This window comes from Silurus aristotelis (genome assembly GCF_946808225.1).
Source record: "Silurus aristotelis genome assembly, chromosome: 9".
NCBI lineage: Eukaryota > Metazoa > Chordata > Actinopteri > Siluriformes > Siluridae > Silurus > Silurus aristotelis.
Genome location: NC_139582.1, coordinates 11,178,067 through 11,194,057, shown reverse-complemented (window position 1 = coordinate 11,194,057; position 15,991 = coordinate 11,178,067). Strand labels below are relative to the sequence as shown.

The window sequence follows — 15,991 nt, the reverse complement described above, 5'->3', positions numbered from 1 at the left end:
CAAATGTATGTAATATTTATGTAATTTACGCAGCCCTGCAGTAAGCGTGCTGTGTGCATGTGATTGATGAAAGTGCAGGGTAGAAGTTAAACTGAAACTGCATTAAATCTGGTTGTTTTAACTCCAAATATACTGCAAGATTTTATTTTTAACTACATTTACTTTCCCTTCTATAGGCTAACCTGCAATTTATTACATTTGCAGTTTATTCCCAATAATTCCTGTTTATTCCCATATATTTTTATTCATTCCCATGGAAAGTTTCCAGTCTAGAAAATTATTGGAATTCTGCACCTCTAATCCGATTAACCTGCGACCGTCCAGATAGCAGACATAACATCTTTGTATACAGCGTTTTTTTAGTGAAAACAGTTTAAAATGTTATTCTTAACATTCCTGAACAATCGGTCCCCCTGCGGATTCCCGCGAATTGTAAGATAAGACGCGACTTGCTGTTAGTCCAAATGAGAATCCTTGAATTATCAAAGGTTGACTGTACATGAATTGGAGTGCAATACCATATACCACCAAAGGACAAATAATCGTTTGATAAAATAAATTTAAAAAGATGCAAATAATTAATCGATATATTTATGTTTTATCACATTATCAGTTTCCTACAAATCCTATCTTGTGTGGTGGCATCAAAGGTTAGATGCCGCTAAAAAAAACCATACAAATATCTGAAAACAAAACCAAAAAAACCCTCTGCTTTCATGTACACTGGTATAACATCAGCTTTATCACTCAGCCAAGCTGTCAAGAGCTCAATGATCTGAAATCAGAGCTGAAAAACTGCCCTATTTGTGCCATCATGAGCAATGTGCTTTATAAATAACCTTTCCTTTCAACATTTAACCTCAACAGATCAAATAAATACAAGTAGCCTACTGAAAGAGAGAAAAAATATTGGCGCCCCATATAAAGCGTCTTCTTGGTTTGCAATGCCGTTTTTGTCCCCCCTCCAAATCCTCTTCCTCTGCCTGCTTTTCTCAAAAGCAGAATGACCCAGTTTATATCGTCCGTGAGGAAATAGCAGTGCTCGAGGCCTGCACTTTCACCCAGGGGGGGTGTGATGGAGCGGTAGACGATACAGCAAATCGCCAGATTATAACCAATTATCATCTCATCACAGAAGGCCATTAACTTAAATAAATAAAAAGGATATGCTTAAGAGTTGCATCAAAACTACTTGTAAGCAAGCAGCACTGATTTCTCTCTTAAATCAAGTGGTCAACTGAAATGAACAAGCTCAGGCTTCATGCTCGTCTCACAAAGATTAATATCTTATCATCTCGCTCCCAAACGTTTACTGTTTATGTTAATTGAAACTCGGGTCTCTGGGGCTCATTTAGCAAACTCAAATACTGGACTGGCATAAAAAGATAGTAACTGGGGTTGCTTTGAGAGGAAATGGCAAGAGGAAGTCAACAAGGGTGTGTTAGAAAACAGGACTGGAAAGTTTAGACAACAACTATTTAATCTTGGATTCTTCAAATCATCACTGATCATCGGTGAAACGCCGAAAGTGCTAAAGTGCAAAGAATCTGCCAAATTGTCCTCCAGATAAATAAAGAACAGCCTAAAGTATATGTGGAAGGAAATGTAAAAGGTCAGAGCACACCTCTACTCCACTGTATTAAAGACTAAACACCAAAAAGAACAAAAAAATCGACTTAATCTACTTCAATAGCACAAATTTCTCTACATCACAAGAGACCAGTCACCTAAACACAGTGACTCCGGTTTAACGTCAATGTAACCCACAGCTGAAACCCCCCAGGTATTATATCTGTCCATCTTTAAGTATCTATAGCTAGATCCAAGCATGGTGGCTTTAGCTTTAATGAAACCCATCGCTGGAGCCAACTATCAGATGGTCTCCAATCTTTAAAGTTCCTGCGTCCAGAAACAGGCGAGCCGGCTTGAATTTGGCCTCTATGCTGCTAAAAAGCAAACTATGACAAAATTTTAGATTTGCCAAGTATAAAGAACTTCTAGACTTATGCTAAACTTATAAAGAGTTCACAAGGTGGCTGAACTTTAACTTTGCTGCTCAAAGCTGGAACGAGCTCCCAAAAGATCTCGGATTGTATTTGGAAAACATTTTTTGATGTTGGTTCCATTTAATTTGATTTACACATGATAGCACCTGGACCTACTATAAAAAGCACATGGATAAAAAAAAAAATTATAATAAAAGAGTCTCGGGTCATAAAGCTGAACCTCACTCCCTCTGATCCAGGTCCAAAATAAAACCAGCGTGGAGAGCAGTGCGATATGCTGTTCGGGGAAGATAAAGCGGTGCAGCTTGAAAAGCTTCCAAGTAGGAACACAAAATCCACCATTGTTCATCAAGCTGACCATAATCTCCACAAAGCTCTGATGCAGGGTGCGGAACTGTGAAACTGCGACGGGTTCTCCAAAAGCCAAATCAAACACATTGAGAGGAACGAATCAGCGAAAACAGTCTGTTTTTACAGAAAAGGAACAAATGAGAAACAGGCGTCTGAAGAAATCTGTGATTCAAGGCAAGCACACACACACACACACACACACACACACACACACACACACACACACACACACACACACACACACACACACGTGGAACAATAAGGCTCTTCATGCAGCCAGGCCGCTGAGTGTATTTATATGTTAAATTTTTTTGTCCCGGGCCGAACAGAGACCTGAGCTAAAAGCAGAATTCAGTGCTGGGGTCAAAGGTCAGGTGTGGGAGTCCCATTTAAAACCCAGAACCTTGATCTCGCACTGAAGAGTCTCTGTGTTACAGCAAGAGGTTCTCAACTGGCACTCAGGTGACACTTTTCCGACCATAAAGTACCACATCGCTCCGTGGTATTGACTTAGATTTGGATTTACAGTGCAGTGCTGCTAAATTCGGGATTCTGGAGTCACAGGAGATTTTGATTAGCTGATTTAAAAAATGGGTGTATTAAAATGGGTGTACAGATTCTCCAGCATCAGCATATTTTAACATACAGGTTTATGTTTTGTGGTTTCTCAGTAAAATGGCCAAGATATGCTTTTTGTCCTGCTTATTAATAAAAAAAAGAAATAAAAAAAGAAATAAACAGAGGCTCTGGAGGGAACGATTCATTATAGCTGCTATAATGCAAGTGATAATAGAAGATTGATTCGTAGACATATTGTGATGGTCCCTCTTCTGCTGCCAAAACAGTCCTGAACCCATCGAGCATTAGCAGCACTGACTTCTTCAGCAGTTTGCGCTACAGGAGCTTGTCTGTAGGATCGGACGGCACGGGCCAGCCTTCACTCCCCATGTGCATCAATGAGCCGTGCCCACCGTGACCCTTCCATCGGGTTCACCACTGTTCCTTCCTTAGAGCACTTTTGATAGATACTGACAACTGCAGACTGGAAACATCCCACACAAGAGCTATTTTTTTATTTTTTATATTATTTTTTTTATTTGTTCTGGACAACCAATGAAAACATTTTTTTTATGATGAATCACTAGCACAAACCTGGTGAACAAAACATTCAGCTCTGACCTGCCCCTGTTTCCTTTTTCAGTCAGTATTCACTCCTGATGAAGTTTGTGTCACAAAAAGGAAAAAAGTGTTGCAGTGTGAAACAGTCCAGCAGTGTGTGAGTTATTAGCCTGGACGTTCGAGCCCGAGGGGAACATAAGGCAGCTGAGTGCGGATATTCTACCTGCAATGCCAATCAATTATTGATAATGCTAATGTAATCTTGCCAGACCCCAAAGCATGCACGTCCCACGCTTAGAAACACACACACGTACACGCACGCACGCGCGCACGCACGCAAACCACACCCGAAACAAAAATAGAAATAATCACTATGCAACTCCGAAGTGATTTCGCTCCCAGAAATCTTTCATCTCGGTTCCTTGGGTGTCGAAAGCTTCGATGTTCTGAACATCGACCTCTCTCATTGTTTCAGTGAACAGGAAATGATTCAACATCCTCTCGCGCACGACAACAAATGCTCTCCATGTTGTACAGGTCAGGGTTTTCGAAAAACCTTTTCAAACTAGAGAGCTCTTAACTGGGAGCAATAATAGACAATTCCACACACCATCGGCTCACTCCTGAACTGCGTGTGATAATATTTTGGGTATTTATTAGTCATTAAATTCTGAATCGGACGATTAGATCTTTGAGCACCGCTGGCCAAGATCACACATCTCCCCCAAAAAAATCTAAACCATCAAATGCTTCTAGAGTTTGCTGATTTCTAGCTAGATATTTAAAATGAACTGGCTGTATACTAATCTCCGAGGCTAATATTTGTATAGTGTGTGTGTGTGTGTGTGTGTGTGTGTGTGTGTGTGTGTGTGTGTGTGTGTGTGTGTGTGTGTGTGTGTGTACTGCAGGTTGTCTATAAGCTGCTGATCACAGGACAGAAAGCTGTCATAAGCAGTGACTCAGCACAGAATGGGCATTTCCTGTTTGTGAGGGAATTTTAAAACAATAAACACTGAAACGGTTTTAAAAACGTATAAAAGCTGTACGTTTTTAGCTCCTTCCGCTGTTCTGATAAAGAAATACAACCTAACATTTCTACAGAATCAACGACTACAAGACAACCACAAAGAAAAATAAAGAACATGGAATAGAAAGTGGAAAATAATATCCTAATACCATATTAGGAAACTGCATGATGAGGTCACTTGAGATTTCTAATTAAAATGCGTGCTTGGACCCCGCAGATCTTTTCTTTTCTATGGCTATTTATCGTTTCTAATTTTGGGTAAAGACTGATTTTTATATATATTTTTATATATAAAAATAATAAAGAAAAAAAAGGAAAAAAATGTATGAGTGTGTGTGAAAACACAAAAGCTCTTTTGTCCAAGTGACACTTTTCACTGTATTTTTCCCCTAAATCGCTTTGATTAATCGATTCAAAAGCTTTCAGAGAGCTGCTAGTAGAATCACCAAGCAAAGCAAAATCCTATTTTCCCTGCAACAGACTCTGGTAAATAAACATCGAAAACAAGCTCGGTGCATTCCGGAAAAGTCCTGCGAGATCCCGGATGAGATCTTTACTATCTGTCGTAATGCTGAAGATGAAAAAAAGAGTGCCTTCTACAACATTCCTCAACACAACACAGCTCAGAATAAACAGCATGTTATCATGCACTGACTATGCAGGGTCCCTAAACATCTGCTTTAAGCCCATTTACTTTTTGTAAAAGTTAGAAATACAAAAGGCAAACTTCAAGTTAATTTAAGAAGCTTTTATTGTCATTTCAACCATGTATAGCTGACCCAGTACACAGTGAAACTAACAACGTTCCTCCAGAACCCTGGTGCTACATTTAACAGCATAAAGCTACACAACAGAACACACAGAGCTACGACTAGTAAGTGGTAAGTGTCCTCGCCACATAAAGAGCATCGTGTGAAACCTGGTGCAAAGACAACACAAGACTTCTTATCATATTGAAGAACTGTGTCCACCTTATGCCTTTTGGTAATCAGTTCCTGTTTTTCTCACTTAGCTGTTCACACCAAGACATTTTGATCTGGGATGTATGACCTTTTATATAGCAGTGCATCTTTTTGGTTATTTATGTAAATCAGATTTTTGTTGGGGAGCTTTAATATGTGGATGTAGTACTGAAAACCATTAAGCTGATGTGCAAAAGTATTCATGAGGAGTGTGTTTATGTTTCAAACCTCCCTTATAATCAACACAACAAAAACTGAGCTCTTCGGGAAAAAACAGTGACAGACAGATAGAGAGAAAGAGAAAGAGAGAATTTCATAGAAAAAGAAAAATGTAGAGAAAGAGATCGAATGTCAGAGAAGTTTGAAAGTGTAAAACAATAAACTGTTCGGGAGAGTGATATTCACACAGAAAGAGTGATAGACAGAAGACATTACAGTACTGTATTTTATATATATATATATATATATATATATATATATATATATATATATATATATATATATATATATATATATACTGTATAATACAGTACTGTATCTCCACTATCACTGACCCTTTTCAATATACAACATTAATGAACGGCCAAAACTCCCAGAAGAATCCACAGTGCCTGAACTCGCATACACAACACCACCATTAAGTTCCTCCTCTATGCAAATTATCTGGGCCTGCTGTCTCCAACAAAAGAGGGTCTACAGCAGAGCCTAACATCTCACGTCCCACACAGGTTCTGGATCTGGATCATTACCCAACTAAAGCAAAAAATCTAACATTCCAGGCAAAAAATAAAACCAGATGAAAGAGAGAGAGAGGGGAAGAGATACAGTTTCACCCTTGACAGAACTGAGCATGCCACACACTACCATATACCATACCCGAGGCTAAAATTGTGCAAATGGAAACCTGAATGTAGCTGTGAATGAACTGATGGAGAAAGAGAAAGAGAAAGAAAGAAGGGCCACTCTACTCCACTCAAAGTCCACTTTGAATGCAAATTAAACTCTGGCTCGAGATATTCCCACCGTTTGCACTGTATCACACTGACGTTTAGGTTCCTCTCCTAAATCGTGCATTTAAAAAATAGGACAACAATAAAACTGAAGGCCTCCATGCAGAGATCTATAAACGCATCCTCACAGGACAGAGGAACACACCCAACTCTGCATGTAGGGCAGAATAAAGGCCAATACCCTCTATAAATCCACACTGAGCAAAGAGCCAGCAAATCTAAATGAGCGGCACCAACACGCATCTCGAACATCGTAAACTGTGATCTTATTTGGCCTTAAGAAGAAAAAATATAGCCACAGAATATCTGAGCACAATCAGGGACAACAAGCTGAGGAAAAACAGGAGAAGGTACAGACACAGACACACACAGACATACACACAGACACAGAGACAGAGACACACACACACACACACACACACACACACACACACACACACACACACACACACACACACACACACACACACACAGACGCACAGCCTGGCTACAGAGAAGGGGAAATACAGACTGAGCTCAGAGTGAGTTCTGTCTGTACTGTAGACAAAAATTATCAGACAGAGTTACGCTTTCTAACCTGTAACAAATATGATCACATTCGGAACATATTCTATTCCAAATTTTTTGTCGATTAACTTCAAAATGATAGAAAATGGTACAGAATTTCTGTATTTGCTTAAAGAAGAAAAAGAAAAACTGCATTTCATTAGCGGCATAATACATCAATGCCTGCCATAAAAATGACCATATAATGATGTGTTCATGAAATCTCTCTCTCTCTCTCTCTCTCTCTCTCTCTGTCTCTCACACACACACAGGACTGAGAGAGAGAGAGAGAGAGAGAGAGAGAGAGAGAGAGAGAGAGAGAGAGAGAGAGAGAGAGAGAGAGAGAGAGAGAGAGAGAGAGAGAGAGAGAGCGCGCGCCTGGGCGATTGCTGATCATTTCCACACTAGAGACAGTGCAGTTTGTCCTGATGTTATAGAGGTGTGTGTGTGTGTGGTATCTACAGCACATCAAATCATGACTTGTGTAACTCCGAATCTCCTTTTATTCTTTAAACACACCTTACAAGCAGGTGACATTCAAAACACGTGCCATAACCTTTATTAGAAATCAACGTGTTCACACTCCATATGGAATTTACAGTCTCTTTCGGATCTGAGCGCGAGGGTTTTTATGACACGAAAGTGCACTATAATGCAGCAGAGATAAAAGAGTGATAGCGGCAGAGGAAATTTACTTACGGGTCAGCATTTGATGAGGTAGATTACTCAGCACTGAGCGTCGCCTCCTCGCCATTCACATATAATACATTCCATTCCACATTCCCAGAGAGAGAGAGAGAGAGAGAGAGAGAGAGAGAGAGAGAGAGAGAGAGAGAGAGAGAGAGAGAGATGAGCCTCACGATCGAATCCGGCGTTAGAACGATACTCTATGAGTCTGCATGTTTCCCAGGAAAAGGAGATGCATCTTGCAGATAAACTCAGATGCAACACACACACACAGAGGAGAGGAGAGGAGATCCTACCCTACACTTCAACACACACAATCATTGACAATCCGAGAAGGTCTATAAGGATGGAGTCAAGTGTGTGTGTGTGTGTGTGTGTGTGTGTGCGCGCTCGTGCGTGCGTGCGTGTGAGCGTTTGTTGCATTCTATCTGTATCTCTAGGAGTACGACGCAATCCAGTACTGTAACACACACACACACACACACACACACACACACACACACACACACACACACACACACACACACACACACACACACACACTACTGCAACCCCTCCCCCAAACATGCACAAACACATGCGTGCACACACACACACACACACACACACACACACACACACACACACACACACACACACACACACACACACACCTGCAGTTCCAACTGCAGCTCAATCTGCAGCAATGCAGCCTGGGTTTGCTCTCTCTCTCTCTCTCTCTCTCCCCATCTCACACACACACCCACACACACGAAGTTGCAACTGGGAATCCAAAAGGTAAAGATTTTACACATCTGATGGCAGAATTCATTTTAGAAAGAAGGACGAATTTCATAGGTCAAATATGATTAGGTATTTGCATAAAATTTCCATATTCGTTCTAATTTTAGAGGCGGGAAAAAAAACACTCAGCTTCCAGGTTAGAAAATATGTCAGAAAGAACCGAGATCGTTTTTGTTGTTAGCAGTTATATTAGTTAGTAGTTCATTAGTAATGAACTGTCCAGCACTCACTGAGAGATTACTCATTCATTCAGGAGACTGCGTGTGACTATTGCGCTCGCGAGGGTTTACGCAATATGTATCATGTACGCGACGTGATTGCAGCAAAAAAAAGAACCAAAGAATATGCCCTTTACAAGCTGCTGTCCTGAATAGAGAGAGAGAGAGAGAGAGAGAGAGAGAGAGAGAGAAAGAGAGAAGAGAGAGAGAGAGAGAGAGAGAGAGAGAGAGAGAGAGAGAGAGAGAGAGAGAGAGAGAGAGAGAGTCTGTCTCTGGGAGACAGATGTACAAAAGACAGATAAATAAAGAAATTAAGAAAGCAAAGACATTACCGTGACAGGCAGCCAATCAAAATTGATTTCTAAAAAATGACTTGGCCAATCATATTTGAGGTTAAAGTCAAGCTATCTGGGCTCGAACACTGCTGGCAAAAGTAAGTGTGGGAATGGTTTGCATTTTTGAGATTTTACGGGTTAAAAGGAGCGAGTGATTTCCCTTTTTACAAACGCGAACACACTTTTTCCCCTTCTTTCTTGGTCGTTATTTACCGTGCGTGAGCTTCATTCAACGAGCATTTACACCGATTCAGGCATAACATTATAACTAGTGTGTGAATAACACTTATTATCTCTTCATCACGGCACCTGTTAGTGGGTGGGATTCATCAGGCAGCAAGTGAACATTTAGTCATCAAAGTTGGCGTGTTGGAAGCAGGAAAAATGGCGAGCGTAAAGATTGGGCGAATTTGACAAGGGCCAAAGTGTGATGGCTAGAAAACTGGGTCAGAGCATCTCAACAACTGCAGCTCTTGTGGGATGTTCCTGGTTTGCAGTGCAACAGTAGTGAACCGGCGACAGGAACACGGGCAGCACAGGCTCGTTAATGCACGTGGGGAGTGAAGTCTGGCTCGTGTGGTCCGATCTGACAGACTGTTGAAAAGGTTAATGCTGTTAAAGCTCTACAGGTCAGAACTGTTTTGGCAGCAAAAAGGGGACAAACACAATATTAGGCAGGTGGTCATAATGTTATGCCTGATCAAATGCATGGCCAAATAACAGCCACGTGTCCAGTCTATTCCCTGCTCTCTGCACCATAAAAACCTTCCATAGACTTTATATGTTGTACCATTCGTTTATTGCAAGCCCTTGTGATATGCACAACTCAATATATACATGTGTAATATCTCGATAATTTTAATATATCATATTGTTTTAAGGGAAAGTCAGAAAAAAGGCGAGAGTCAGAGAAAGACAGAGTCAGAACGGGGAAGATACTGAGAGAGACATGTAGATATTCAGAAGGACAGTGAAAGAGAAACAGGCAGTTAGGATAGAGAAAGAAAGTGATAGAAGAATAACAGGTTAGATTGTTAGTGAGAGAGAGAGAGAGAGAGAGAGAGAGAGAGAGAGAGAGAGAGAGAGAGAGAGAGAGAGAGAGAGAGAATAAGAGTGAAAGACACAGGAACAATAAAATGGATAAAGTCCAAGAAAGACAAGCTAGGTAATCAGAAAGATGGTCAATAAGAAATGGATAATCAGAAATAGAAAAAAAAAAAGGAAGAGACGTGATATAAAATAAATTAATAAATTGGATGAATGTGGTGTATACTTGATTACTGTAATATTTTGTTGTCAAATGATTAAACTTTGGTTCTCCTAAAATTGAATGAACATCCAGCGTGTTGTTTTTCATTACCAGCTTTTTAAACCTGGTAGAAACTCGGTCCACAGGTAGAAATTTTACTGACGTCACAGTTACAACAAATCACAAATCAGAACCTGCTTTCAAATTTCAAGATTCAAGATTTTCATACATTTCTAGCAAAAGCCTGAATAATAAATAAATAAATAAATAAATAAATAAATTGGACTGATTGATGGTAATCTCTCCTCATGTCCTTCATTTTCAGCATCTTCATGTCTCTTTCTCTCTCTCACACACACACACACACACACACACACACACACACACACACACACACACACACACACACACACACACACACACACACACACACTATTTTGAGTGTGTGGTGGCAGGTCAGGGACAATAAGCAGACCCAGAAGCCACAGGAGCCTTTCAATCAGTGCCGCAGTGACCCAATGAGTAGCCTGAGCCTTATCTACACCGCTACTCCCCTCCACACACACACACACACACTTTTCCAGAGGGCAGGAATGTGCTGATAAGCAGCCGAGGCCCAGAGTATGTTTTTTCTCTCTCACTCTGATAACAACCGAGCCACAGCCCTCGTACTGAACACCATGCTAGTGACTATTAAATTTTTCTTTTTTAAACTGTGATCATTTACATCATCTACATGCTCAACAATCTAAAAATGCTTGTTTTACAGGATCTTCGGCTTTTAAATAGAAACAAAACAAAGTCAGGATGCCTGCATTTAAGTTCATTCCTATTAAGAAAACACTTTTTTTAGGAAACATTTGGACACTGAGCAACACATCTGTTAGGATTTTACAGCAGTATATATTTTCTTTAGGAACACGAAATCCGTATAAGAGTGAATGTGTAACGAAGTGCTTGACTGATTCAAGCAACAGCCAATAACGTTCGAGATTCACGACTCCACAACCCCCCCCCCCCCCCATTCGAACAAGCGTGACAAGTCGTAAATCCCTGAGCGAGTCGCAGAATATCGAGCAACAGTAAAATTCCATGTTTATTGATATCACAATCACACAACCCTGAATTTCATTCCTAGAATTATAACACCAATGTGACTGAACGCCATGGAAGTGAGAGTTTTTATTCCTACACAAACTGTGTACAGATGCAAAAGAGTAAAGCAAAGAAAAAAATATACATATTTTAATTAGCAGAGTTAACTATACTAATGTTATTAATTTATTTTATCTGTGCACATAGATAAATTACTAGTGCTGTACACAAACTAAAGAAAATTCCCAAGTTGAAATTCCTTTAAAACATGATGAAGGGACACAGTAAAGCAAACTGGTGTTTAACTGTACAACAATGAAGCCTTTCAGCAGGAGGTCCTGGTGTGTGGGAAGAGGTGTCTGTGTGTGTCTGTGTGTGTGTGTGTGTGTGTGTGTGTGTGTGTGTGTGTGTGTGTGTGTGTGTGTGAGCATGACAGAGAGAACCAGAAAGAGTGACGAAGTGACAAAAACAGAGAGAGAGAGAGAGAGAGAGAGAGAGAGAGAGAGAGAGAGAGAGAGAGAGAGAGAGAGAGAGAACGACTCCTAACCTAATATTCCCAGCCTGAGCCATGCTTTGCAGAATCGTGCTTTTCCAAAATACATTTCAAGGACACTGTGATAAAGGGGAACAATTTCAGGCCTGGAAAGCTCCAAATACACCCCCTTAAGCAAACGATCACATGACTCGTCTGAAAGGAATTCCCGAGCTTTCACACACTGCTGAGGTTTACAATGAGCTGAGCGATTAATGAGCTGTTACTACAAGCTGCAGAATTCCAACACTAAAACATCATCTAATTACCACACACACACACACACACACACACGCACACGCACACGCACACGCACACCAGCGCCTGACCAAAACTAATAAAAGTTTATGTTTATGCTAATGAGAAGCATATGAATAATTCACAGGGCACTGCAGACGCCTTGCAGACATTTTTCCTTATTTATTTAAATTAAAATGAAGCACGAGTTTCTAATTCTTTAAAAAGAAATCGAGAGAATCAGGTTTAGAATTTAAGTTTTTTGGTTTATTAACAATTTAACAACTTTCACAACAGTTTTTTTTTATGCTAATAATATTTCTAAATATATATCGCCGACATTAAATCCTACCTATTAAAGATCAAAATTCATATGCATTCTATAGTAATTAGATATCATTCAATAATTAGATAAAAAAAAAAAAAAAAATACATATATTAGTTTATCTGACAAATCCAAAGGTGCAGATCACTTCCACAAACATCTGTTACTGTGATTAGCTCTTATTTACTGTTAGAAGAGCAAAAACAGTGACCATGGTTTTATCTTATCTGGTAGGTAATATGACCTATGCTTCATATTACTGTCTTGTTCTTTGGTGAAGTTGGTTTCAATTCGCTGCAGTTGCATGGCACTGAAGTATGGAATGGTAGCCATTTTGGTTCAATATTCCTTTCACCTGGAATAAGTCTACAAAGTTCCCTACCCCAAAACAACACCAAACCATTTAGCTTCCACCTCCATGTTTCACTGTAGGTGTGATGCAGTCTGCGATCATCTGCTCAATTTTTCCATCATATATAAGTTCTTCTGTTAGAGACAAATATGTCAGGACTTTCTTGCAGTTATTCACTGTTTAATTATTTGAGTTGGTTTGTTGCATATAAACAAAAGAATATGTTTGTGTCTCACAAACTATAGAAACAGCAGCTGATTCCTAGTCTTAACAGGTACTGTTCGACCTCTCATTAAACATTTAGACACATTACATAGAAAAAAGTGCTATAAAAATGTCTTTAATAAATATAAAAGAAAAAGAAAATCGATAATAAAATTTGTTGTTGACGAATGCCGTTATCAATTACAAGTTATGGATTAGCATGACGCTAAGAGAACACAGCCTCCTGAGAAAATGGCAAAGTTTAACCAGCAGCAGGAACAAGTGTGTGTCCCAAGTCATCAAAGGCATGGGAGCATTTAATATTAAACCCAACAGAGAAAACTGTATGTGTTATTTATGCAAAGCGGAGCTTGTGTGAGATTGAAGTACCACAGTAATGCACGAGCACGCGAAAAGAAAACACACTGGTGTCACGGATGAAGGTGAAACACCAGCACGGTGAGCAAAAACTGTAGAATCCTCATCATGTGAAAATGGTGTAGTTTAATAAATTGCAATTGCGCAAACAGTTTGTAACTTTGGGACAGTCGCACTGAATCTGTTCTGCCGTGAATCGTGAGCATCAGGTTGCACAATCGGCTCGCTCGCGACATCGTGATGGATTCAATTAAAACGGTGCGAACAAACACTAAATCTAAAAGCAGCAGTAAACGAGTACATTTTTAGTCACTGTTGTAATTTTCAGCGAACGATTATCCATTTGTACACCGATGCATAGTTTTTTTTTCCTTTTTTTTTTTTCTTCTTTCGCTGCGTTTCCCCGTTCTGTTCTCATTTTATAGCATTTGTCTACTACAAGAGTAGCTTTGCTTTCAAAAGTGATTTACTGCGGCTTTACTACGTTCAATGTTGATATATTTTATTTACGCACATATCATTTAATTATTATACAACATTAAATTAATTATATATTTTTGATGCTAAATCTTCACAGCTGAACAAATTTTTTATATTTTTTTATTTTTATTGTCAAAACAATGTTGTATCGATTTTTTAAGCATGTTTGTCAACTTGCCGTCTACAAATATTGGGGGAGTATTGTCCGATTAATCGATTTTAAAAATAATTGTTGGTTGCAGCCCTACTAGATAGAACTTTCTACAAATGAGCAGGTGAGTGTTAAGGGCCTTGTTCAATTGCACAGCAGTGGCAGTTTTGTGGTGCTGAGATTTGAACCCACAACCTTCTGCACAGAAGTCCATCATCTTAATCACCGAGTAACCACTTTTGGCATTTTATTAAAAAAAATTTTTAAAAACAAGCATGCTGTAATTTCTGTTTTGCAGCTGCCTTGGAGCTTCGATGAAACCACAGGAATGACCAGACAACTAAATATAGGACACGCCCGATGCAAACAGCACAAATTAAAGTGTAAAATACCTGTTGAAAAACAGGTCATTTTGAGGAAATTGGCAATAAACATTATATAAAAAGATATTTTAGAATATTAGAATTTGTAAAAAAAAAATAATAATAATAATTTTTTAGTACAAACATCTACAGAAACATTTATTTATGGACTAAAAAGGATTTCTTGAAGAAAAAAAAATACTTTTTCCCATGTAAAACACAAGGATGAAATTAAGCAGGTTAGCCAATCACACGAGAAAGAGATATGAGAAAGCACCTAAAAACACACACGGACAACACCGGTGCTGATTATTATCATTACCAGATACAGAAATAACACACCACTGGCCTGACAATACCTTCCTGCCACTAATCACCACCATCATCATCTCCCCAAGCACCAGATACACTAATAACCCACCATTATTAGCCGTAAGCGTAAACACATAGCAAAACTTAATAACACACCGTTACGGCACTCGGGAGTCACTTCAGACAGTCTGGATGTGGGTTAAATAACGTCTGTGTGAGGTCTGTAATCTCCTCCAGCTCATCTCAGGTCTGTGTTTATCTGCCATTCTCCAACCCAAAGACAGCATCATCATGATCTCTACAGGAATTACGCTCTGATTACTGATTACTGTTTCAAAACAAACTATTAACTGTATACTAGCTGCAAAGTTACAGCATCTGCCTTATAAGAAGGAGCCTGATAAAACTGCTTAGACAAAAAAAAACACCATTATGTGGAAAACATACACAAAAAGGTGAGAAACAGTGGATAGTACGTTGTTGTTGATTGGCCCATTGTGGTTACATACAAGCGGGAGATTTAGATGAAATGGAAAACAAAGGCTTTTCTGAAATGAAGAACAAGTAGATGAGAACACATTAATGGCTACAAAGGAAACCAATAAAAGCAAAACAGAACTAAATAAAATGCTTTGTAACATCACTTCCTGATTAATACTTTAGAATTAGATACTCGTTTAAGTATTGTGGAGGTTGTGGGATACGGAACGAGTTGCTTTAGATCGCTAGTGCAAGAGCAACAAGACGCTTTACAACACCGTGAATAGCACTACCTTCAAATACAACTGCAGAACGTATTTTATACTTTTATTTTTTTGCAAAAGTGACCTGTTTCTCTAAAGGAGGAAAAATGTATTCACAAAAGAGTAAAATCTGAATCCTGAATCAGCTTGAACAAAAACATTAAAAACCACCAGCATCACACACTGATAAATCAGAACGTTCAAAACTCTGTTACAAACTGGGCTTGCTTTCAAAACTATCACTTTCTAGGAGTAGGGGTGAGGGCAATCAGCAGACGAGATGCTGATCAGGTGCGTTGCAGAAAACGAGCAGAAAGACTGTCTACAAGTTTCTTATTCTCTCTTGCCAGATAGTAGTGAGTGACCTGCCATGACCTGAGCTCATCTGAATAACTTGATTTTAGAAAGTTGCAGTGGCAAGAAATAAACATCTCCACTTTCTCCATCTCCCGTGTCCTCCTTTTCCTTTCCAGCATCATCATAAAACTTTTCCCTTCTAAAAAAAAATAGACCTGTAGGACTTTAGA

General features: G+C 39.3%; 1 protein-coding gene across 30 annotated transcripts in view; it reads right to left on the bottom strand.

The window, feature by feature from the left end:
• Positions 1-15,991, bottom strand: part of tjp1a (tight junction protein 1a) — a 103,060-nt gene that overhangs the window by 38,135 nt on the left and 48,934 nt on the right. Inside the window, exon 1 of one of the 30 annotated variants that reach the window (XM_083550799.1) lies at positions 7,721-8,202. The exons of 28 other annotated variants lie outside the window; for them this stretch is intronic. The gene's annotated coding sequence lies outside the window, so the exon portion shown is untranslated. Of the gene's footprint in view, positions 1-7,720; positions 8,203-15,991 lie in introns of those variants that run through there. One more of the 30 variants, XM_083550797.1, reaches the window with a different exon arrangement.